This window comes from Nicotiana attenuata, chromosome 2, assembly GCF_001879085.1.
Source record: "Nicotiana attenuata strain UT chromosome 2, NIATTr2, whole genome shotgun sequence".
NCBI lineage: Eukaryota > Viridiplantae > Streptophyta > Magnoliopsida > Solanales > Solanaceae > Nicotiana > Nicotiana attenuata.
In genome coordinates, this window is record NC_031990.1 from 47,732,065 (window position 1) to 47,759,801 (window position 27,737).

The 27,737-nt window shown below is 40.5% G+C and overlaps 1 pseudogene; it reads left to right on the plus strand.

The window, feature by feature from the left end:
• Window positions 11,480–27,737, plus strand: part of LOC109219299 — a 34,227-nt pseudogene continuing 17,969 nt past the window's right edge.

Below are 27,737 nucleotides of genomic sequence, written 5' to 3' on the forward strand. Positions count from 1 at the left end.
TCGAGATCTCAAATCACACCAAATAACGCCGAAACTACGAATCACACCTCGAATCGAATTATGAGTTATAAAATTTCCAAACACTATATTTTGCGCCGAAGCGTATCAAATCAATCCGGAATGACGTCAAATTTTGCACACAAGTCATAAATGACATTATGTACTTATTCGCACTTCCGAAATTAAAATCCGACCCCGATATCAAAAAGTCCGCACCCGGTCGAACTTTCCAAAAACCTTAAATTTCCAACTTTCGCAAAATGACCCCGAAATGACCTACGGACCTTCAAATCCACATCCGGACGCGCTCCTAAGATCAGAATCACCATATGGAGCTATTCCCAGGCTCAAAATCCCAAATGGACATCGATAACATCAAAATCCACTACATCCCAAACTTATGAAATTCATCCAAAATGCCAACTTTCCACAATAAGCGCCAAAATGCTTCCGGGTCATTCAAAGCTCGATGCGGACATACGCCCAAGTCCAAAATCATCATAAGAACTTGTTGGAACCTTCAAATACTTATTCCGAGGTCGTTTACTCAAAAGTCAAACCTTAGTCAATTTTTCCAACCTTAAGCTTCCGAAATTAGAATTTTCCATCCGAATCAACTCTGAACTTCCTGGAATTCAATTCCGACCACAAGTACAAGTCATAATACACGAAGTGAAGCTACTCAAGGTCTCAAATTACCGAATGACGCGCTAGAGCTCAAAACGATCGGTCGGGCCGTTACACCCTGCTTAATTATCACGACCCAAAATCCACTAGTCGCGATGGCGCCTAACCTAACCCGCTAGGTAAGCCATTAATAATTATCCATTTCCGATTAACTTAATAAAACAATTAAAAGAAGGAATTATCTGGATCTTATACATTTCTCAAGGACTGGTAGTACAAATCATGAGCTTCTAAGAATAGAGTTTACGAAGCTGATATGAACTAAATACACTTTCTGTTTGAAAAGTACATAAATAGAGTTTTAGAATCTAAAGCTACCATGAACAAGAGGCAGCTACAACAAGGACGCAGGTACACCTTCGAATCCTGCTCCCGCAATGCAGACCAACATCGACATCCAAAATCTGCACGCAATGTGCAGGAAGTGTAGTATGAGTACAACCGACCCCATGTACTCAATAAGTAACAAACCTAACCTTAGGTTGAAAGCAGTGATGAGCTGGAACATAGTTCGGGTCCATCACCAATAACCAATAGCAGTCCATAACAGTGTAAATCAAGTAAATAAAGAAGTAGCTCAGCGATAAAATGCTCAGCCCTTTTATAGTTTTTTCCGAAAACAGTTCCGCTTTCAAGTATATCAGTGAAAACCCAAATCCTTAACCGAAATCGTCAAAAATATGAGTAATCTTGAAAACTGTAACTTTTTCCCAAAATCTTTTCATTAGGTAAATGTTTCATTTTCAGATAGCATGAGGAAAGTACATCTCTATGCCTACATGTCAAGATACAGGTAAAAACCATGAATGTCACCAAAACCGGGCAGCAAAAAGGAAAATGCATGTCTCTCAAGTATGTATGACAAATGCAATGCCTCTCAGTGATGAACTCATGCACTCACATGTTACGCCCCGTAAGTTTAACAACCTTGATACCGTTACATATATATTTGATATGGTATTTTGAATGGAATATTTTTGAAAAAAAAATAGTTTGAAAAATATGATTTTATATAGTTATTAATATTACTACTTTCGAATATGCTTTAAATTGTACACATAATATGAGAAAAGTTTATGAGATTTTCTTTATTGTAAAGAGATGAATTATTTTTTTTCACAAGAAAAGAAGGTTATATTTTTTTTACAATTTTAAGAATTAAGTGTACGAAAATTTGTACTCTTTATATGAGATTAGGAAAATTAGAAGTTGAAAAAATATATGTATTTTTACATGGATGTTTTAATGAAATAATAGTGTATGTATTGATTTTATATGGAATCACATGACCATGATAGTATGATGTATAAAGTGTATTAAAAATAAGTAGAATTTTAAGTAATTTGAGATAATTATTATTTATGCGGGTAATTGGTTAATTACCGGGTAGCGAAATATTACCTAATTAATTAATTGATTAAATGATAAGATTAAAATCCCCACCCCCACGTGGCAGCAAGCCACTAACCAAACAAATGACTCTTTAAGTCATATTAGATTAGGTGGCAACCAAAGGATACTTATCTTCCAACATAAGGATTTCTAAATCCAAGAGAGTTACATATCTTTCAACATTAAAGAATAGCAACACAATCTGAAGCAACGTAGTAAGGTGCCGATATTCAATAATTCAAACCGAGATTTCATAGCATCTTAAGCAATGCGAGATTTTATAATTTTAAGAAAGTACTGTGCAATCCTTCTCAAAAGTATCATACGGATTTTTCCCTACTCCAGGTATGTTAAGGCTAATCCTTCCTTTTTTTCGCATGATCCAAGTAACGATACGTAAATGTAATGTTACTCCATAAGTGGTTCTACTCTTAGCAGTTAAGGATGTCTATATCATTCGTTCCTCTAATGTGATATTCAAGCATGTCTATGTATGTCCCTAAGTCCCTATTAAGGTATATGATAGATATGTTAATGTTCATAATATAGTAATACATGCATCTTCATGCATATGCATTTACCATCGAGCTACGGCCAGTGGGACAGTCATGCATTTACCACCGAGCTACGGCCGGTTGGGCAGTTACATATTTATCACCGTGCTACAACCAGTTGGGCAGACATGCACTTACCACCGGGCTACAGCCGGTCGGGTAGTTACCACCGGTTGGGCAGTTATACTTCAGTATATACCATCGCTTGGGCAGTCATACATTTACCACCGTGCGACGGCCGGTCGCGCAGTTACCACTGATTAGTTGGGCTGTCATGCATCATACGATATGGATAATAGTCTCAAAGAGAAAGCATTATATATATGTAAGTCAATGAAAGTCAAAACTAATGAATTATGGCAACAGGGTCACTCCTATGGTGCTGGAAATCATACCTTACGTTTACTTAAAAATTGGAGTACTTTTCTTGGTCTCTAGTCTCCTAGAATAATTCATATTTGCTGGTAGTGTTTAAAGAGTAAGTTCTTTTTTTTGATATGCTATCTTTTGGAAATGAAATTGTAGCCAGGTATGTTAAGGCTAATCCTTCCTTTTTTGGTATGATCTAAGTAACGATACGTAAATATAATGTTATTTCATAAGTGGTTCTACTCTTAGCAGTTAAGAATGTCTATATTATTAATTCCTGTAAAGTGATATTCAAACATGTCTAAGTATGTCCCTAAGTCCCTATTGAGGTATATGATAGAGATGTTAATGTTCATAATATAGTAATACATGCATCTTCATGCATATGCATTTACCACCGAGCTACGGGCGGTCGGGCAGTCATGCATTTACCACTGAGCTACGGCCGATTGGGCAGTTATATATTTACCACCGTGCTACGGCCGGTTGGGCAGACATGCATTTACCACCGGGCTACGGCCGGTTGGGCAGTTATGTTTCAGTATTTACCACCGGTTGGGCAGTTATACATTTACCACCATGCGATGGCCGATCGGGCAGTTACCATTGATCAATTGGGCAGTCATGCATCATACGATATGGATAATAGTCTCAAAAAGAAGCATTATATATATGTAAGTCAATGAAATTCAAAACTAATAAATTATGACAACAGGGTCACTCCTATGGTGCTGGAAATCATACATTACTTTTACTTAAAAATTGTAGTACTTGTTTTGGTCTCTAGTCTCCTAGAATAATTCGTATTCGCTTGTAGCGTTTAGAGATTAAGTTCTTTTTTTTTTTTTTTTTTTTTTTTTTTTTGATATGCTATCTTTTGGAAATGAAATTGTAGCCAGGACTTGGAAAAGTTTTTCTTTTGAAACTGAAATATCTAAAATACCAAGATCAAGGAAGAACATCAATAGGAAAAAAAACAAGAACATAATTTTGTGCATTACATTGGTAATATGTGGCACCTTCACGTGTTTACTAGTTGTTTTGCTGGAAAGATTGTTGTTTTACTTCTTGGTTGTGTTCATGTGGTACCCTAACTGGGGAGCATCTTGAGAGTAGATGTAGATCAATTTATTTTGTTGTCTTTTCTGCCTTACATACTCAGTACATTATTCGTATGGACGTTCTTTTGTTGGGGACGCTGCATTCATGCCTGCAGGTATAGATAATCAGTTTGACGAGCCCTCATATTAGACGAGATTGGCATTCAACGAAGGATCGGTAAGACTCCACCTCATTCGGAGTGCAGCCGAGTCTATGAGTCATCATGTCAGAGTTTTGCTACAGACTTATGGTAGGCCGATACCATGTCCCATTGATGTCAAATAATCTTAGAGGCTTTGTAGACAGAGGTTCATTTTGTACAGTATGTCAAAGGCCTTGACGGCCCATATGTATTCATGTTTTAAGAAAAACGGTACAGTGATACAACGTTTGTCCACTTATAGTTATACATTATGAGTTGTAGCAATGTTGACCCATGATAGTTACAGAAGAAAAACAAATGATTTACAGAGTGGTTCGCTCGGGCAAGTATGGCACCGGGTGCCAGCCACGCCTCCCCAGGGTTGGGGCATCACGCTCTTAGAGTACTCAACCTTAGTGTCTCGCATTATCTCTTACCGTTCTCAATACTCAATACACTCTCATTCAGCACTGTACAGTATCCGTTGCAGCATGCAACCCGATCCACATATACATATACATAGTCGACTGCGTTCACTGAGAGTGTGCAGACTCCGGAGAGGCTCCTTCAGCCCAAGCGCTATAATCTGCACGAACAACTCACGTGCTGCATGGACAACTCACGTGCTGCATGGACAACTCACGTGCTATAGTATCAATATCAGAATCCGCACGGACAACTCACGTGCTGCACGGGCAACTCACGTGCTATAGCCTCAATATCAGAATTCGCACGGACAACTCCCGTGCTGCAGGGGCAACTCACGTGCTGCACGGGCAACTCACGTGCTATAGTATCAATCACCTCACAATTTGGCCCTCGACCTCACTCAGTCATCAATCTCTCCAGTATCACTCACAGGCTCACAATGTCATGAAACCAACCCGACAACGATGATATGATATATCAATAAATAACAACCGAGACTGGGATATGATATGAATGCATGCATATGACTAAGTACGAAATATTAATGAAATCAGTAAGATGACAGCAAGAAACGACCACTATGGGTCCTAACAATATCAGCATAAATCCTAAACACGATATCTAGCATGACTGACAGCTGCGTTACTTAAGATGGAAAAATAGATATCAACAAAATAGGGCCACTAAATAGTGTCATGGAAACAACAGAGTCACAATTCACATTGTGCACGACCATACGCTCGTCACCTAGAATGTGCGTCACCTCAATACCAATCACACAACACGTAATTAAGGGTTTCATACTCTCAACACTAAGTTTAGAAGAGTTACTTATCCTGAACAAGCCAATTCCATAACTGAACAAGCCAGGCAATGCTCCAAAAATGTCACACGCGCGTAGCGGCCTTCGAACGGCTCAAAACTAGCCAAAAGCAACTCAAATACATAAGATAAATCCCAAGGAAGCAATTACAAGTGATAAAGATCCAATTCTACATCAAATCCCAAATCCGGCAAAATATCACGCCCGGGCTACGCCTTGAAACTCGACAAAACTCCCAAAATCTAACAACCCATTAAATTACTAGTCCAACCATACGAGTTTCACTCAAATCCGACTCCAAATCGGTGTTCAAAACTCAAAAATTCATATTATGAAACTTTAGGCCAAAACCCCCAATTTCCTCTTTGGAATTCATCAACCAAAAGCTAAAATGAAAGATAGATTCATGGAATATAATCAAGACGAGTAGAGAACACTTACCCCAAACCTTGTGATGAAATTAGCCCCAAAAAGCGCCTCAATCCGAGCTTGGAAATGTTAAAATGAAGCCAAAATTGTGAACCCTTGTATTTATCATTCTGCCCAGTACTTCCGCATTTGCGGTCAAATTATCGCATCTGCGACCACCGCTTTTGCGGTAAATCCCCGCTTCTGGGAAACAACCCGACTCAGCAAAACCTCGCACCTACGGTCCTTAAGCAGCTTCTGCGATCGCGCTTCTGCGGTTGCGCAGGTGCGTCCAAGCAACCGCACTCGCAATCCTCACGCCCAACTCCTTTTCTCACTTCTACGATGACATTGCCGCTTTTGCGGCTCCGCACCTGCACCCAATGCTCCGCAGGTGCAGTTATACCAGAACCAGAAACTCTTTAGCAAGATAATATGGAATGAAAATGATCCGAACCTCGTCTGAAACTCACCTGAGCCACTCGGTACCCCGTCCAAATATAGCAACAAGTTCCATATCATAATACGGACCTACTCGAGGCCTCAAAACACACATAACAATATCGAAACAACTAATCACACCTCAATTCAAATATCAATGAACTTGAAACTTCAAACTTCCACAACCGATGCCGAAACCTATCAAATCATGTCCGATTGACCTAAAATTTTGCACACAAGTCATATTTGACATTACGGGCCTGCTCCAATTTCCAGAATCAGAATTCGACCCCGATATCAAAAAGTCCACTTCCGGTCAAACTTTCCAAACTTCCAACTTTTGCCATTTCAAGCCAAATTCTACTACAGACCTCCAAATTAAAATTTGGACACGCGCTCCTAAGTCCAAAATCACCCAAAGGAGCTAACATAACCATAATAAATCCAATCCGAGGTCAAAACCGAAAAGTCAAACTTGGTCAAACCTTTCAAAATTTAAAGCTTGTAGCTGAGAATCATTCTTCCAAATCAATTCTGATTAACCTGAAAATCAAAACCGACAATTCACATAAGTCATAGTACATCATATGGGGCTACTCATGCCCGAAAACTACCAAGCGATGTGCAAATGTTCAAAATGACCGATCTTGTCATTACATCCTCTCCCACTTAAACATACGCTCGTACTCGAACGTGCCCAGAGTTGTCCCAAAAGCCATCAAATCACCAGGTAACCTTACTATACACATACCCGGGGGTGATCCCACGTCACCTTGTCCCATATAGGTTTGATAACACAACATGACTGACATTTCTTAATCCAACCTAGCCCATAAGTCTTAGAACCCAATTTCCAATATTCGGAATTTTCTATAAGATCAGAATCTCGCATCTACACACTGTATAAGTCTGAACAAGCTGTATCAAGCCATATCCGTAACCCAAAATGTAATCACATGATATACCTCAAAACTCAAATACTCATAGCGATAATTTCTAATCACAGCAGCCGCTCAAAACAACTCAATTCCGGTAATAAACCTCTTATCAAATAAAGCCTCGTTCTAACACCTTCATATACTGCTAATGATGAAAGAAACACGCAAAAACTCATAACCATTCATCAGATCAACAAGTCGTGGAGCTCCCTCTCCTTCGACAAGGACTATAGCAAATTTCTAAGCCGACTTTCGATATTATCCTTCCAATTATACCACAATCAAATCAGATAGTATCCATTCTAGGCCACATAACCTCATCTCATCCACACGACAAGTCTAGTGACATGATACATCAATACAATATAAAGCCGCAACTTGTGCAATCCGTTCACTCATAAGCAACATTCCAATGTACTCAATCATGGAAAATGACTCAGACAAGAGAACTACCCTGCAAGCTTAACAAGTAATGCCCCAATAAATGCTAGAATCCATCACACACCGTAGGACCATCACACAAATTTAAATTTAAACACTGTTCCATGGCATATACCTCAAGCCACCTTGCTCAAAATTAATAACCACGTGCGACTCTACATCAAGTTCCCAAAGTGCATTACCATAACCACGGAGGGCAAATAACACAATACCACAATCCGGAAAGAACATAGCCAGTGCGCAATCAATCATGCAATACCCAAATACTCATCCACTCAAATCCTGACATAAACCTCAAATAGAACCGCACCATATGTGCATATAACCAATGAATCACAACTTCTCGTAGCATAGAAGAGTAATTCACAGGTCATTTCAGAACACGAATAAGCTCAGCAATAATTGAATGGCACATCCCTAAACAATAGCAGTATGGGGCCAACCAATGGACCCATAAATCAATTCTAGTCATCCACAAATAGATAATCACAATGACTGGATCATAACACACACTGTCATCTGGCTAGCTTCGGCCACCACTTTATAGTCTATAACCATGAAATAATCTACTCATGAGAACTCCCAGTCTCCAAATCTATAGAGCACACGAATCACCATATCCGATCCCAACTCCACCGCCCTAATATCTAACACATCTCACATGCACGATCATCCCGTGAGGAATATTTCTAAAATTCTTCTGTGCCACATAGAAAAATTTGAATATCAGTAGTCGATCAACTAGGAGAGTGCCACAATATCAATGAAGTATCCATAAATCAAAACACATTGCTCCTTCTAAATTGTATACTCTCGTCAAGACATACCAAATAGTAATATCATTTACCTAGTCATCTGAAACTGTCTATGCTGCCTAAGGACTCATGACCTTCCCTTCAAAACTGAACCATGACCTTACACATGCAAATCTCAGTCCTACACAACATACCGCATATACCATGTCATCATACAAAAATACGAGAACTTCGTAATTCACTCCAAGTCACCAACAACTGCATACCTAATTAGCCAAGAACTTTCCATTTGATCCCATCCAGGAGAAAATCACTACACATCACATGCTCCTCACGCTAGTAGGAAATATACATCTCTAACCATGATAGAAACCATCAAGAACTCCCCGAATCCCATTTGCACAAAACCAAACCGTCAAGACTAAATCCCTCTAACTCAACCAATCTATGCAGGTCACCAAAAACCCAAGAACATTGACACGAAACACCTGTAGAGACCCACCACCTCATAAGCACCAAAAGAATCAATCATTCCATTACCATGTCGATCCAACCTACTACCAAGCTGTCCTATTTCTCTGAGTTCCTTCTGAATTACCTTCAAATTGATACTTATCCTCGCCATAATACCACAATCCTCAACCAAGACTCACCACTCGAGACCCAAGCATAAAACCACACAGCCCTAAGGCTCATAAGCGGTTGAATGCTCTCTTAAGCACCCCACAAGTACCACAACCGAGATACTCGCTCTGAAGAGACCTTCTGCGAATTTAAAGCTATCCATTTTACCTTCCTGATACTGAAATGTAGATTCCACAATGATATAGAAATACTGCGAGTCTCGACACTATCCAATGTAACCCTCCGATTCTAGCCATGTACGAATTCGCAAAATTCTCAATTGCCACGTTTAAATCTTGCATCCATTAGAACCATTCTTGAGAGTCTTCCACTTTACTCAGATCTCAATTAAACTGATCAAACAAACCGAACGACCTGTGCCCCATTAGCACAATAACCCCCAAGGAAGTAATCCACTCTTCTAAGCAACCGAGTGAATCCCTACTCCATGCACGCTACATCTTTTACAAATAACAAGTCTATCATCCATTGTTTCCCATATATCCATAAGGCATAATACAATTCCTAACTGATTCACAAGTATACCTCAAACTAAAACTAATACAACACATAACTGCGCAATCAACTTAACAATAGCAGATTCCCCCACTCGGCTCAAAGCTAGGGAATAAAGCATTTGATAACTTATAGTACCCATACTCTATTGCTGCCCAAAATGTTACTGAAATTCAACTAGATCCTTCCTAAGCTCATGTAACACAAACCATATACTACCTCAAATCATTTGCAAATCTCGCATTCATCCTCGTAATAGTCAAGCCAACTTCCACAGGCAATTCAAACTCAAATTGCACTACATATAATTCACTGGTAAAAGAGAACTCTCAACAAAGCAACATAGGGATCACACAACCTCAAGACATCCCGCAGGAGATAACCCACCTGCTTAGCCTCAAACTGACATCTTTTTATACCCTTCTAGTGTCATATTATTACGCAACCGCTTAATACGCATCAACAAGACATGAAAAATCTACTTCACTCCACAATTAAACAACATGAAAGGTCCTTCAACACACCCATAACTCGAGATTATACGTAAAATTAAGTCAGAAATCCAGCACCAATTTTCATCTGAATCAAACTCTTTTTGTTACATCCAAACCATCTGAACACTTCCTGCAGTCATATCATACTCATCACGTAGCCATCCAGCCACAAATTCAACTGATAGGGACACTACCGGACATATAAATCCAGAAGCATGTGCTCACACTATCAACATCTCTGTGCTCAAGCTATAATCAAAACCCGACCTCAAGTCCTCAATACCGGCCCTTCATCAGCATACTGAAACACATCTTGCACCTCATCCATGGAATCATAAGTCGTCGATGCACAACTGATACCAAGCGCTCATGTGAGCATACGAATGCGTGGAGGGAATTTAAAGGGTTACGCTTCAAGCTGAATCAATGCCACACGATAAGGAAAGAAAGATGGAAAGTATATCCTATATGCCCTGTAGCCTCTCGAAGATAGGTATGGATGTCATCATAACGATCCGCAAGACTCTACTAGACACTTGCTCATGACTTGTAGAACCTATGAACCTAGAGCTCTGATACTAATCTGTCATGACCCAAAATCCACTAGTCGTGATGGCACCTAAAACAACCCGCTAGGCAAGCTAATTAACAATTATCCATTTCCAATTAACTTAATAAAACAATTAAACAAAGGAATTATCTGGATCTTATACATTTCCCAAGGACTGGTAGTACAAATCATGAGATTCTAAGAATAGAGTTTACAAAGCTGATATGAACTAAATACACCTTCTGTTTGAAAAGTACATAAACAGAGTTTTAGAATCTAAGGCTACCATGAATAAGAGGCAGCTACAACAAAGACGCAGGTACACCTTCGAATCCAGCTCCCGTAATACACAGCAACATCAGCATCCGAAATCTGCACGCAATGTGCAGGAAGTGTAGTATGAGTACAACCGACCCCATGTACTCAATAAGTAACAAACCTAACCTTAGGTTGAAAGCAGTGACGAGCTGGATCATAGGTCGGGTCTATCACCAATAACCAATAGCAGTCCATAACAGTGTGAAGCAAGTAAATAAAGAAGTAGCTCAGAGATAAAATGCTCAGCCCTTTCATAGTTTTTCCGAATTTAGTTTCGCTTTTCAAGTATATTAGTGAAAACCCAAATCATTAACCGAAATCGTCAAAAACATGAGTAAGTTTGAAAGCTGTAACTTTTTCCCAAAAAATTTTCATTAGGTAAATGTTTCATTTTCATATAGCACGAGGAAAGTACATCTCTATGCGTACATGTCAAGATACAGGTGAAAGCCATGAATGTCACCAAAACCGGGCAGCAAAAAGGAAAATGCATCTCTATGCATGTCTCTCAAGTATGTATGACAAATGCAATGCCTCTTAGTGATGAACTGATGTACTCACACTCTCAGAGTACTCAACCTCACTGTATCGCATTATCTCTTACCGTGCTCAATACTCTGTACACTCACTAACTCAGCACTGTACAGTACCCGTTGCGGCGTGCAACCTAATATATATATATATATATATATATATATATATATATATATATACATACATACATAGTCGACTGCGCTCACTGGGGGTGTGCAGACTCCGGAAGGGCTCCTTCAGCCCAAGCGCTATAATCTGCACGGACAACTCACGTACTATAGTATCAATATCAGAATCCGCACGGACAACTCATGTGCTATAGTCTCAATATCAGAATCCGCATGGACAACCCACGTGCTATAGTATCAATCACCTCACAATTTGGCCCTCAACCTAACTCAGTCATCAATCTCTCCAGTCTCACTCACAGGCTCAAAATATCATGAAACTAGCCCGAAAACGATGATTTGATGTATCAATAAACAACAATTGAGACCGAGATATGATATGAATGTATGCATATGATTGAGTCGAAATAACAATGAAATCAGTGAGATGATAGCAAGAAACGACCACTATGGGTCCTAACAATATCGGCATAAAGCCTAAACACAATATCTAGCATGATTGACAGCTCAGTTACTTAATCACATGATGGCAACACAGATATCAACAAAATAGGGCCACTAAACAGTGCCATGGAAACAACGGAGTCACAATTCACAGGGTGCACGCCCGCACACCCGTCACCTAGCATGTGCATCACCTCAATACCAATCACACAACACATAATTTGGGGTTTCATACCCTCAGCACTAAGTTTAGAAGAGTTACTTATCTTGAACAAGCATATTCCAACACTGAGCAAGCCAGGCGATGCTCCAAAAATGCCATCATGCGCGTAGCGACATCCGAACGACACAAAACTAGCGAAAAGCAACTCAAATACATCAGATAAAGCCCAAGGAAGCAATTACAAATGATAAAGATCGAATTCTACATCAAATCCCAAATCCGTCCAAAAATCATACCCGAACCCACGCCTCGAAACTCGACAAAACTAACAAAATCCGACAACCCATTAAATTACGAGTCCAACCATACTAGTTTTACTCAAATCCGACTCCAAATCAGTGTTCAAAACTTAAAAATTCATATTATAAAACTTTAGGCTAAAACCCCCAATTTCCTCTTTAGAATTCATCAACCAAAAGCTAAAATGTAAGATAGATTGATGGAATATAACCAAGACCGAGTAGAGAACACTTACCCCAATCCTTGTGATGAAATTTGCTCCAAAAATCGCCTCAATCCGAGCTTGGAAATGTTAAAATGAAGCAAAAATTGCGAACCCTTGTATTTATCATTCTGCCTAGCACTTCCACATTTGCGGTCAAATTTTCGCATCTGCGACCAATGCTTTTGTGGTAAATCACTGCTTCTGCGAAACAGCTCGACTCAGCAAAACCTCGTACCTGCGGTCCTTAAGCCACTTCTGCGATCGTGCTTCTGCGCATTTGAACCGCATCTGTGGTTGCACAGGTGCGTCCAAGCAACCGCACCTGCAATCCTCACACCCATCTCTTTTTCTCGTTTCTACGATGACACTGCCGCTTTTACGGCTCCGCAGGTGCAGTTATACTAGAACCAGAAAATCTTCAGCAATGCAACATGGAATGAAAATGATCCGAACATCGTCCCAAAACTCACCTGAGCCACTCGTGACATCATCCAAATATACCAACAAGTTCTATATCATAATACGGACCTGCTCGAGGCCTCAAAACACACATAACAATATCGAAACGACATATCACACCTCATTTCAAACATCAAACTTCCACAGCCGATGCCGAAACCTATAAAGTCACGTCCGATTGACCTCCAATTTTGCACACAAGTCACATTTGACATTATGGACCTGCTCCAATTTCCAGAATCGGAATCCGACCCTAATATCAAAAAGTCCACTCCCGATCAAACTTTCCAAAATTCCAACTTTCGCCATTTCAAGCCAAATTCTACTACGGACCTCCAAATCAAAATTTGGACGCGCTCCTAAGTCCAAAATCACCCAACGGAGCTAACAAAACCATCGAAAAACCAATCCGAGGTCAAATACCAAAAAGTCAAACTTGGTCAAACCTTTCAAATTTAAAGCTTCTAGGTGAGAATCATTCTTCCAAATCAATTCCGATTAACCTGAAAATCAAAACCGACGATTCACATAAGTCATAATACATCATATGAGACTACTCATGCCCGAAAACTACCAAGCGAAGTGCAAATGCTCAAAACGATCGGTCGAATATTTACATTAATTATAATATCAGTACTTTATTGTGAGCCCATAGTAAGTGTCGGAGTCGACCCCTCGTCATTACTTCTTCGAGGTTAGAATAGATAATTACTGGGTACACGTTGATTTACGTACGCATACTACACTTGCTGCACATTTTATGCAGGTACATATATGTCTAGTAGTCTGGTGGGCGCAGAGGTGCAGTTATTGTGGGGACTTAGGTGAGCTGCATCCCATGTTACGAGTCTGCAACACACAGAGTCTCCATCAAAGTTATTTACACTCTCCTATCTAATTGTGTTCCAAACAGATGTTGTATTTTACTATATTTTCTAGTTGATGCTCATGCACTTGTGACACCGAGTTTTGGGGTGCTTGGGTTGTTCGGTATTGTAGTTGTAAAAATATTATCATTTACTCTGTAAATTCTATCTCTTACCATTTAATTGAAGGAAATTATGATTTTCAGAAACACTAAAATGAGTAATTAAGTTAATCATTTATTGTTAGCTTGCCTGACAGCGGTGTTAGGTGCCAGCACAGCCTTTAATTGATTTTGGGTTATGACACAATTATTGATAAATTATTTCAAATTTTAATATCTTTTTAAAATTTGGTAGATGTAGGATTGAATGAGTTAATAGGATAAAAAACTTCTCTTACTAAATTAAATAATATATTTATTTTTTAATCAATTTTATTTTCTTCTTCTTTATGTATAGTCTTTTTTTTCATATTTTTTACTATTTTAATTTCTAATTTCAACTCAGATTCTCTACATTAGCTATTTCTTTTTTTCACATTTGATTGATCCACACATCAGAAAGCAAGTTCTTTTGTGTCTTATTTTTTTTTAACTAAGAAATCCCCAAGATAAGTGTGCAAAAGGTTCAAAACACGATGGATAATAGGCTCAACCCATTTACCATTTTCACTTAACGCTATATTTTTGTGCATGGGAGAGTTCAATACCATATTATGTGCGCCTAACCCACACATTATACATTGCTATCTTACAACTAGATCAAAGCCATGTAGACTTCTTTTTATAGTAAATGGATTTTATGACAGAAATTTCAGGGTCTTCTAATATATTTTAGTTTTAAACCACTAGTTCCGTTGAGCCGTCTCGATTAATGATCAACAATTATTTATAGACCACTGCCCTATGAACGTGTTGCTCAACTAGCTTCATTCACATTTTATAACTAAATAACTCATTAACTGATTTTTGTTTTATCTTAATTGAAACTCTATAAAATTTAATTGAGAATGGGCGGACATGTGGCTTAAGTAGGAGACTAGTAAAGCTTTGATATGGGTCTTCAAAAATTTTCAGCGATGGATTTTATGATTTTATTTCAAGTTGGACAAAATTAAAATTTGCAAAAAAAAAAAGTACAAATAACCTTGGACAAAAGAAAGAAAGAAATATTGTCTACTCTTTAACACTAAAATATTTTAGAACTTAGAATTAAATTACTTAAATCTTCATATTAGTAAATATTTTTTTACAACAACATCAAAGGTGACATATTGAAAATATATGTCTAACATCTTATTTATCTAAGTTACCTCTTACTAATATAAATAATTCTTCTACTACTACTATGTGAAGTTAAAGGCTTTATCATTTGAGAATATTATACTATATATTTGAGAATAATATACCATGTGATGTATCTGGCGTGATCACACGTCGCTGATATGATTATGCTAACCTTGGTTATTTTGCTCTTCCTTTTTCTTTTTCTTTTTTACATTAAATATATAGACTTCACTAAAATTAAAACACATCATGTTTCATCACAGCATAAGCTCCTATAATACGACACAACATAATCTGCCATTAAAATCATAAATAAAGCACGAATCTTCTGCATGCAGAGTTTGGTGTTGCTATATGGTATTAATGGGTCTTTGAATTAGATATAGGGCATTTATGATGACTTTTTTCTCTTTTCGTGGGGGGGGGGGGGGGGGGTTCATGGTGGTAGGGGTTATGCCACCACTAAGTGAATATGTTTTCGGTATAACGTTATCCAGTTGGAGAACATTTTTGCTATTGTCGTTATTGCCTTATGATTATTATATATTAATTGCTGGAACTTTGACGAAAAGATGTAAAAGATTTGGGAAAACTTTCTAAAAATCCCTTGTTTCCCAATTGCCATTTTTTATGTCAGTATAAAATCAACGTACATTTTGTCAGTCCGGCACAACACAAGAAAATTATCACTGAACTAAATAAACAAACGTGATTGATTAGTCACAAATCAAGAAACCTCTTTGTTTATCTCACCCTACACTAGAATCAGATAAATTCTTTTTTCTGTCCAAAATTATGGCCCTAGAGATATGGGAAACACTGAAAGGCTCCATCACAACTTACACTGGACTCTCACCTACAATATTTTTACAGTGGTTGCTCTAGAATATGATACCCTTTTAGATCTTAAAATCTTTGTATCTTTTAAAGGGTTTGTAACATTCACTACGTGCGAACTATGATTTTGGAGTTCTATTTGAATGCAAACTGAAAAAAATATTTTGGTTTGAGAATGCTAGATTGCTGAAAACTTATGCAAAAAAGTTTTTTTAAAAAAGTGCATGTGATTCTAGGTCATTTTGTATGTGCCAACAAGTATAAAGATAATTGCAAAAATGTACATTGGTGTGGAATTGGTTTTTTCCTTATGAATAGTTTTTATATGGTGTAGTCTTTTGATTATGTATGGTTCAATTGCTCATATCCAGGTGGCAATACAACACGTGCTTATAAGATGGCAATTATTGAGTTGGAGAAAGGTTGAGATCTTATGCAGAAGGGAATCATTATTTCGAAGCAGATCGCAGAAGGACAACAAGATTCTTTCCGCTCTGAAGAGTACGTGACACTCTACAAAACTATATTTGCGATGTGTACACAGAGCCCCGCATAATTACTCATAGCATCTGTATGAGAAGTGAAAGGAAGCATTTAAAGAATATATCAAGTCTACTGTAATAATCGTTAACCTTGTCTCTCAATATAATTGGGTATTGAAAGTTATTAGATGATGGTTACATATGTGATTTACCATTCATGCAATTAGCAGGATTTTTATCGGTGTTTTACTTTAATTAGACAATTAATGAATAGAACTTGAGTTTGCTATTGCTATTCAATTTTAAAATTAGTATTTTGTATTCCTTATTAGGTTCTGCATGCTTTAAAAGAGAAGCAGGATGAGTCTATGTTGAGAGAGTTTGTAAAAGATGGAGGAATTATAATCCTTTTGTCAGATGGCTCTCACGATTCTTCTTATATGTTGAAGAGTATTTTCTTGATCGAAGGTCGCTACATGGACTTAGCAAAGTTAGTCTAGCATGCTTCCGCAATCTGGTATGTTTTTTGCATCTCCTATCTAATTATTGAAAATAGTAGTGTTCTTGTTCTTCTGGTGGATGGGCTTTCTTCCTATCTTCATTTTGTGGGCAACTTATTTTTCTGTTTTTTGTTGACAATAGGTTTATCGGGAGTTGAAGGGTAAAGCTAGAGATGTAGTTATAGTGTTGGCATGTATCATATCCCCTCATTTAGTTTTTGTTTCTTCCCTTCATTTGACCCCAAGTCCTGTGATATTATTTGCTAGTTATGAGGGTCTGCTTAAGAGTCCTCTTGAATTAGATTGATCAAGAACGCGGCGGTGAGCAAATTGACAGAGCCTTACTCAAGAACGTGCTTGATATATTTGTTGGAATTGAAATGGAGCAAATGAAGTATTATAAAAATGACTTTGAAGATGCAATGCTTAAAGATACTGCAGCTTATTCTTCTCGAAAAGCTTAAAGTTGGATCCTAGAATTTTCTTGTCAAGATAATTATATGTTGAAGGTACACTTCATTTTTACAAATATTTTGAGTTCGTAAATGGTTTGGTTATATTTTTAAGTTGTCAGAGTAAATTGTGATAGCCATGCTTTGCTAACACAGACTGAGGAGCAGTGCCCGAAGAAAGAGCAGGATAGAGTGTCTCCACTTTAGTAGTGAGGAAAAACTTCTGGAGGTCAGCCTTTGAATTGTGTAATAAACTTACACTTCCTATTGATGTCATTGCTTTATAGATCCACCTGATATATAATTGACCTAGAATGCTGAAAATTCAGATTTTCTACATGTCAAAAATCTCCCTTTTGTTGGATTTGTCTTTTATGCTGGGACTAAATTTATGCTACAGAAAGTGCAAACCGAATTATTGGTTATATATTGTCACGACTCGAAATTCCCACCCTCGGGAGTCGTGATGGCGCATACTAGTGAAAGCTAGGCAAGCCAACCATTTGTATTATTTACCTTGTTTCCATTTTAATCCGTTAACAATTAAGAACCATCATTTAATAAATAACTGAATTTAATAAGCAGAAGACTGAAATGCAATGTATTAATAATACTATCAATATGCCAATCCATAACAAAACTATCCAGAACTGGTGTCACAATTTCACAGACTGTCTAGGAATACTACAAATAAAGGTCTGAAAGATTAAAACGGCACTGTCTCTGGAATACATGAAAGAAACAGAATGAAAAGATAGAAGGAGACGCCAAGGCTTACGGACGCCTGGAGGACTACCTCGGGTCGCCTGATGAACTGGAAGCAGCAACCTCACTGCGATCTGAAAGCTACAGCACCGGGATCTGCACAAAAGAGTGCAGAGTGTAGTATCAGCACAACCGACCCCATGTGCTGGTAAGTGCCTAGCCTAACCTCGACGAGGTAGTGACGAGGCTAGGACCAGACTAACAAATAAACCTGTGCAGTTAAATTATGTACAGCGGAATATAAAGGCAAATATATACAGTAAAAGATAGGAGGGGGGATATGCTGCGGGGTATATCAAGCAACAACAGAAACCAATAGAGAAAAGCAAAGAACGCCATAATTCAATTACCAGCAAAAGATAAGGAAATAAGGAACAAGTAGACATGTGATACCGTTACAAGCGTGCAACCCGATCCCAAGTCATATAGTACCGTTGCAGGCGTGCAACCCGCTCCCATTTCATATAGTACCATTGCAGGCGTGCAACCCGCTCCCATTTCATATAGTACCGTTGCAGGCGTGCAACCCGCTCCCATTTCATATATTACCGTTGCAGGCGTGCAACCCGCTCCCATTTCATATATTACTGTTGCAGGCGTGCAACCCGCTCCCATTTCATATGTTACAGTTGTAGGCGTGCAACCCGCTCCCATTCATATATTACTGTTGCAGGCGTGCAACCCGCTCCCATTTCATATATTACCGTTGCATGCGTACAACCCGCTCCCATTTTATATGTTACCGTTGCAGGCGTGCAACTCGCTCCCATTTCATATATCCACACCAATTATAAAAGAATCCCGGCGAGGAACAGTAGTATAAAAACAACATCCCGGCAAGGGAACAATAATATAACAACAATATCCCGGCAAGGAAACAATAATATAACAACAACATCCCAGCAAGGGAACAATAATATAACAAGAACGCCCCGGCAAGGAAACCATAATATAACAACAACATCCAGGCAAGGGAACAATAATGATAGTCATCATATTAAGCATGAATAAACCACGACGGAGTCACAACAATTACAATACAAGACTCACGGGTATGCTTTACACTGACGTATAGATACTCGTCACCATGCCTATACGTCGTACTCCACAATTAAAACTTAGCAAAAAGACACCACTCCTAATCCCTCAAGCAAAGGTTAGACCAAACACTTACCTTGATGTCAAGAACACAATTCAAGCCTCAACTACCGCTTTACCTCTTGATTCCACCACCAATTCGCTCGTATCTAGCCACAAGTTACTTAACTATATCAATAAATGCTAAATGAATCAATTCTAATGCATGAAAATAGATTTTCTAGAGTTTTTCCCCAAAAGTCAAAAATCGACCCCGGGCCCACATGGTCAAAAGCCGAGGTTCGAACCAAAACCCGATTATCCATTCACACACGAACTCAAATATATAATTTGTTTTAAAATCGGACCTCAAATCGAGGTCAAAATCCCCAAAGTTTGAAAAACCTAAGTTCTACCCAACACCCAATTTCCCCCATGAAAACCTTTGATTTTGAGTTGAAATCATGAGAAAAGATGTTAAAGATTAATAAAAACGAGTTAGAAATGACTTACAATCGGTTTGGAAGAGTACTTGTCTTTGAAAAATCGCCCAAAGGTGTTTAGGTTTTGAAAGGGTTTGAAAAATGAAAGATTTTCGGCTAAGTTACGAATTTGCAGGTCGCAAATGTCGCAATTGTAGCCTGGGTTCGCAATTGCGAACCCTTCAGAAGACTGTTCTCTTTGCATTTGCGAAGATTTTATTGCATTTGTGACCACCCCATATTTCTGAGGGGTTCGCATTTGCGAGGAAGACGTCGCTTTTGCGACGAGGGTCCTCCGCATTTGCGACCAAATGATCGCATTTGCGATCAGGCCTTCCCAGGCCTTCTTTCGCATTTGCGATGTTTTATTCGCATTTGCGATCTCGCGTTTGCGAGCCAGGCTTCGCAAATGCGAAGCCTGCAGACCTGCAACATGCCAGCAATTTCCTAAGTGCAAATTTCACCCCGTGGCGTATCCAAAACTCACCCGAGCCCTCGGGGCTCCAAACCAAACATGCACACCAACCTAGAAACATCATACGGACTTGCTCGTGCAATCATATCATCAAAATAACATCAAAAACTATGAATTGAACCCCAAATTCATGAAATTATTCAAGAACACCAAAATTTCCAATTTCTCAACTTCAAGTCCATTTTATACCAAACCAATTTCGATCTTTACCAAATTTTTCAGATTCAACCAAATTATTATTTCAAACTTGTAACGGGCTCCGGAACCAAAATACGGGCCCGATACCATAAATTTCAAACATCTTTCATTTCCAAAAACTCATATATATTCCAGAAAATAATTTTCTTTAAAAATTCATTTCTCGGTCTTGGGACCTCGAAATTCGATTCCGGGCATACGCCCAAGTCCCACATTTTCCTACGGACCCTCCGGGACCGTCAAATCACAGGTACGGGTCCGTTTCCCCAAAATGTTGACCGACGTCAACCTAAATTCATTTTAAAAGCAAAATTTATTATTTTCATAGATTTTCACATAATGGCTTTCCGGATACACACCCGGACTGCGCACACGAATCGAGGTGAGACAAAGAGGAGGTTTTAAGGCCTCGGAACACAAAATTTATTTTTAAAACAAGTGATGACCTTTTGGGTCATCACATTCTCCACCTGTAAAACAACCGTTCGTCCTTGAACGGACATAAGAAGGAAGTACCTGAGTCGGAGAAAAGATGGGGATATCGGCTCCGCATATCGGACTCGGACTCCCAGGTCGATGCGTCAACAGGCTGACCTCTCCACTGAACACAAACAGAAGGGAAACTCTTTGATCTCAACTGACGAACCTGCCGGTCTAGAATAGCTACTGGCTCCTCCTCATAGGACAAGTCCTTGTCCAAATGGACAGTGCTGAAGTCTAACACGTGGGATGGATCGCCGTGATACTTCCGAGGCATGGACACATGAAACACTGGATGCACGACTGATAAACTCGACGGCAACGAAAGTCTGTAAGCCACCTCTCCCACTCGCTCAAGAATCTCAAACAGGCCAATGAACCTAGGGATAAACTTGCCCTTCTTTCCAAATCTCATCACGCCCTTCATAGGCGACACCCGAAGCAATACCCGCTCGCCGACCATGAATGCCATATCACGAACCTTACGGTCGCATAACTCTTTTTCCTGGACTGAGCTGTACGAAGCCTATCCTGAATGATCCTGACCTTGTCCAAGGAATCCTGTACTAGATCCGTACCCAACAACCGAGCCTCTCTCGACTCAAACCACCCAACCGGCCACCGACACCGCCTACCATATAAAGCCTCATAAGGAGCCATCTGAATGCTCGACTAGTAACTGTTGTTGTAGGCAAACTCCGCTAAAGGCAAAAACTGATCCCACGAGCCTCCAAAGTCAATAACACAAGCTCGGAACATATCCTTCAAAATCTGAATAGTACGCTCGGATTGCCCGTCCATCTGAGGATGAAATGCTGTGCTCAACTCGACCCATGTGCCCAACTCACGTTGAACTGCCCGCTAGAAATGCGAGGTAAACTGCGTACCTCGATAAAAAATGATAGACATGGGCACACCATGAAGATGAACAATCTCTCGGATATAGATCTCAACTAACCTCTCAGAAGAATAGGAGACTGCCACAAGAATGAAATGCGCTGACTTGGTCAGCCTATCAATAATATCCCATACTGCATCAAACTTCCTCTGAGTCCGTGGGAGTCCTACAACAAAGTCCATAGTGATACGCTCCCACTTCCACTCAAGAATCTCAATCTTCTAGAACAAACCACCAGGTCTCTGATGCTCGTACTTTACCTGCTGACAATTCAAACACCGAGCCATATATGCAACGATATCCTTCTTCATCCTCCTCAACCAATAATGCTGCCGCAAATCCTGATACATCTTGGAGGAGCCCGGATGAATAGAGTACCGGGAACTATGGGCCTCCTCTAAAATCAACTGTCGAAGTCCATCCACATTAGGCACACAAACTCGACCCTGCAGCCTCAAAACTCCATCATCTCCAACTGTAACCTGCTTGGCACCTCCGTGCCACACTGTGTCCCTAAGAACACACAAATGGGGATCATCATACTGTCGATCTCGAATACGCTCCAATAATGAAGAACGAGCGACTGTGCAAGCTAACACACGGCTGGGCTCAGAGACATCCAACCTCACGAACTGATTGGCCAAAGCCTGAATATCCGAAGCAAGCGGCCTCTCACCGACTAGAATATATGCAAGACTACCCATACTGGCTGACTTTCTACTCAAAGCATCGACCACCACATTGGCCTTCTCCGGATGATACAAGATGGTGATATCATAGTCTTTCAGTAGCTCCAACCACCTTCTCTGCCTCAAGTTTAGCTCCTTCTGCTTGAACAAGTATTGCAAACTCTCGTGATCCGTGAACACCTCACATGACACGCCATATAAATAGTGCCTCCAAATCTTCAGCGCGTGAACAATGGATGCTAACTCCAAATCATGGACTGGATAGTTCTTCTCATGAATCTTCAACTGACGCGAAGCATAAGCAATGACCTTGCCATCCTGTATCAACACCGCACCAAGCCCAATACGAGATGCATCACAATAAACTGTATATGGCCCTGAACCTGTGGGAAAAACCAACACCGACACCGTAGTCAAAGCTGTCTTGAGCTTCTGAAAGCTCGCCTCACACTCGTCCGACCACTTGAACTGGGCACCCTTCTGGGTCAACCTGGTCATCGGGGCTGCAATAGATGAAAACCCCTCCACAAACCGACAGTAATAGCCTGCCAAACCCAAGAAACTCCGGATCTCTGTAGCTGATGTGGGTCGAGGCCAGTTCTTGACTGCCTCTTTCTTCTTCAGATCCACCTGAATATCCTCTGTTGATACAACGTGACCCAAGAATGCAACTGAACTCAACCAGAACTCACACTTCGAAAACATAGCATACAATTGACTATCTCTCAGAGTCTGAAGAACCACTCTCAGATGCTGCTCATGCTCCTCCCGACTGCGGGAATAAATAAAAATATCATCAATGAAGACGATCATGAATGAATCCAAATAAGGCCTGAACACTCGGTTCATCAAATCCACGAAAGCTGCCGGGGCATTTGTCAATCCGAATGACATTACCAAGAACTCATAATGCCCGTATAGAGTGCGGAAAGCTGTCTTAGGGACATCGGATGCCCTAATCCTCAACTGGTGGTAGCCAGATCTCAAGTCGATCTTAGAAAACACTTGGGCACCCTGAAGCTGGTCAAACAAACCATCAATCCTCGGCAATGGGTACTTATTCTTGATTGTGACCTTGTTCAATTGCCGGTAATCTATACACATCCTCATTGATCCGTCCTTCTTCTTAACGAAAAACACCGGCACACCCCAAGGCGAGACACTAGGTCTAATGAAGCCTTTATCAAGCAAGTCTTGCAACTACTCCTTCAATTCTTTCAACTCAGGCGGGGCCATACGATACGGCGGAATAGAAATGGGCTGAGTGCCCGGAGCCAAATCAATGCAGAAGTCAATATCCCTATCGGGTGGCATACTCGGCAGGTCTGAAGGGAAAACCTTAGGAAACTCACGAACAACAGGCACAGAATCCATAGAAGGAACCTCCGTACTAGAATCACGAACATATGCTAAATAGGCCAAACATCCCTTATCAACCATACGCCGAGCCTTCATATATGAGATAACCCTATGGGTAGAATGACCAGGAATCCCCCTCCACTCAAGACGAGGTAAACCCGGTAAGGCAAAGGTCACAGTCTTGGCATGACAGTCCAAGATAGAGTGGTAAGGTGATAACCATTCCATCCCCAATATGACATCAAAATCAACCATATCCATCAGTAACAAATCTACTCGGGTCTCAAGACCCCCAATCACAACTACACAAGAATGATGAACACGATCTACCACAATAGAATCACCCACCAGTGTAGACACATAAACAGGAGCAATCAAAGAATTACTAGGCATGACCAGATACGGTGCAAAATAAGATGACACATAAGAGTATGTAGACCCTGGATCAAATAGCACTGAAGCATCCCTACTACAAACCAGAACCGTACCTGTGATAACTGCACTGGAAGCCTCAGCCTTAGGCCTGACTGGAAAAGCATAACATCGGGGCTGGGCCCCACCACCCCGAACTACATCTTTGGGACGGCCTGTTGCTGGCTGGCCTCCACCTCTAGCGGCCTGACCTCCACCTCTAATACCTCTACCTCCACCTCTAGCACCCCTACCTCCGCCTTTTGCTGGCTGAGCGGGCGGTGGAACACTCGGTGCCTGAACCATGGCACGGGAACCCTGGTGCTGTGAACAGCTCGGTGCTCGATGGCAAAATCTAGCAATATGCCTCGTGTTGCCAAAAGTAAAACAAGACCTCAGCTGCTGGAGCTAACGACCCTGAAAAATCTAAAGCGGAGGTGCATTGATAGGAGCTGGTGGTGCACTGTAGGACTACTGATCAGGATACTGCATGTGTGAACCACGGTCACCTGGAGCACCGTGAGAAGCCTAAAGTGCTGACTAAAAAGGCCTAGGAGGATGGCCTCTACCAAAAGAATCCCTGCCTCCAGACGAGGCACCACTGAATCTGCCTAAATAATGAGGCTTCTTGTCAGACCCTTGACCACCCCCTGTGATAGAACTATCTCAACCCTCCTGGACACATTGGCCGCATCTTGAAAGGAAATCTCGCTCCCCGTCTCCTTGGCCATCTGAAGTCGCATAGGCTGAATGAGTCCCTCAATGAACCTCGTCACTCTGTCTCTCTCTCAGCGGGAAGTATAAGAAGAGCATGAAGGGCCAAATCAATAAACTTGGTCTCATACTAAGTAACTGTCATAGAACACTGCTGGAGACGCTTAAACTGCCTCCGAAAGCTTTCCCTTTGAGTGATAGGAAGAAACTTCTCCAAAAAAATAACTGAGAAAACTGATCCCAAATCAAAGCTGGTGACCCAGCTGGTCTATCCAAACAATAATCTCTCCACCAAGCCTTGGCGGATCCAGATAAACGAAAAGCAGCAAAGTCGACCCCATTGGTCTCCACTATCCCCATGTTCCTGAGAACCTCATGACAACTGTTCAAATAATCCTGGGGATCCTCAGAAGATGTACCACCAAGAGTAGTAGTAAAGAGCTTGGTGAAACCTATTCAACCTCTACAAAGCCTCCGAAGACGTACCATCACCGGTCTGTGCGGCTGCTCGGCTTAAGAAGCGATACGTGACCTCGCCATTTGCGAAAGAAAAAGAGCAGAGGTTTCAATTTAGCAGTGAGAGAACAAAATCGCACGATAGGAAAGAAATGTGAAGTTTTTCCTAACTCTATAGCCTCTGGGGATAAATACAGACGTCTCCGTACCGATCCCTCAAACTCTACAAGCTTGTCCATAAATTATGAGACCTAAGTAACCTAGAGCTCTGATACCAACTTGTCACGACCCGAATTTCCCACCCTCGGTAGTCGTGATGGCGCCTACTAGTGAAGCTAGGCAAGCCACCCATTTGTATTATTTACCTTGTTTACATTTTAATCCGTTAACAATTAAGAATCATCATTTAATAAACAACTGAATTAAATAAGCGGAAGACTGAAATGCAATGTTTTAATAATACTATCAATACCAATCCATAACAAAACTACCCAGGACTGGTGTCACAATTTCACAGACTGTCTAGGAATACTACAAATAAAGGTCTGAAAGATTAAAACGACACTGTCTCTGGAATACATGAATGAAACAGAATGAAAAGATAGAAGGAGACGCCAAGGCCTGCGAACGCCTGCAGGACTACCTCGGGTCACCTGATGAACTGGAAGCAGCAACCTCACTGCGGTCCGAAAGCTACAGCACCGGGATCTGCACAAATGAGTGCAGAGTGTAGTATCAGCACAACCGACCCCATGTGCTGGTAAGTGCCTAACCTAACCTCGGCGAGGTAGTGACGAGGCTAGGGCCAGACTACCAAATAAACCTGTGCAGTTAAATCATGTACAGCGGAATATAAAGGGAAATATATACAGTAAAAGATAGGAAGGGGGGATATGCTGCGGGGTATATCAGGCAACAACAAAAACCAATAGATAAAAGCAAAGAACCCCATAATTCAATTACCAGCAAAAGATAAGGAAATAAGGAACAAGTAGACATATGATACTGTTGCAGGCGTGCAACCCGATCACAAGTCATATAGTACCGTTGCAGGCGTGCAACCCGCTCCCATTTCATATAGTACCGTTGCAGGTGTGCAACCCGCTCCCATTTCATATAGTACTGTTCCAGGCGTGCAACCCGCTCCCATTTCATATAGTAGCGTTGCAGGCGTGCAACCCGCTCCCATTTCATATATTACCGTTGCAGGCGTGCAACCCGCTCCCATTTCATATGTCACCGTTGCAGGCGTGCAACCCGCTCCCATTTTATATATTACCGTTGCAGGCGTGCAACCCACTCCCATTTCATATATTACCGTTGCAGGCGTGCAACCCGCTCCCATTTCATATATCCACACCAATTAAAAAAGAATTCCGGCGAGGGAACAGTAGTATAACAACAACATCCCGGCAAGGAAACAATAATATAACAACAATATCCCGGCAAGGGAATAATAATATAACAACAACATCCAGGCAAGGGAACAATAATATAACAACAATATCCCGACAAGGGAACAATAATGATAGTCATCATATTAAGAATGAATAAACCACGACGGAGTCACAACAATTACAATACAAGACTCACGGGCATGCTTAACACCGACGTATAGATACTCGTCACCATGCCTATACGTCGTACTCCACAATTAACACATAGCAAATAAGACAGCACTCCTAATCCCTTATGCTAAGGTTAGACCAAACACTTACCTCGATGCCACGAACACAATTCAAGCCTCAACTACCGCTTTACCTCTTGATTCCACCACCAATTCGCTCGTATCTAGCCACAAGTTACTTAACTATATCAATAAATGCTAAATTAATCAATTCTAATGCATGAAAATAGATTTTCTAGAGTTTTTCCCAAAAAGTCAAAAATCGACCCCGGGCCCACATGATCAAAACCCGAGGTTCTTACCAAAACCCGATTACCCATTCACCCACGAACTCAAATATATAATTTATTTTGAAATCTGACCTTAAATCGAGGTCGAAATCCCCAACATTTGAAAAACCTAAGTTCTACCCAAAACACCCAATTTCCCCCATGAAAACCTTTGATTTTGAGTTGAAATCATGAGAAA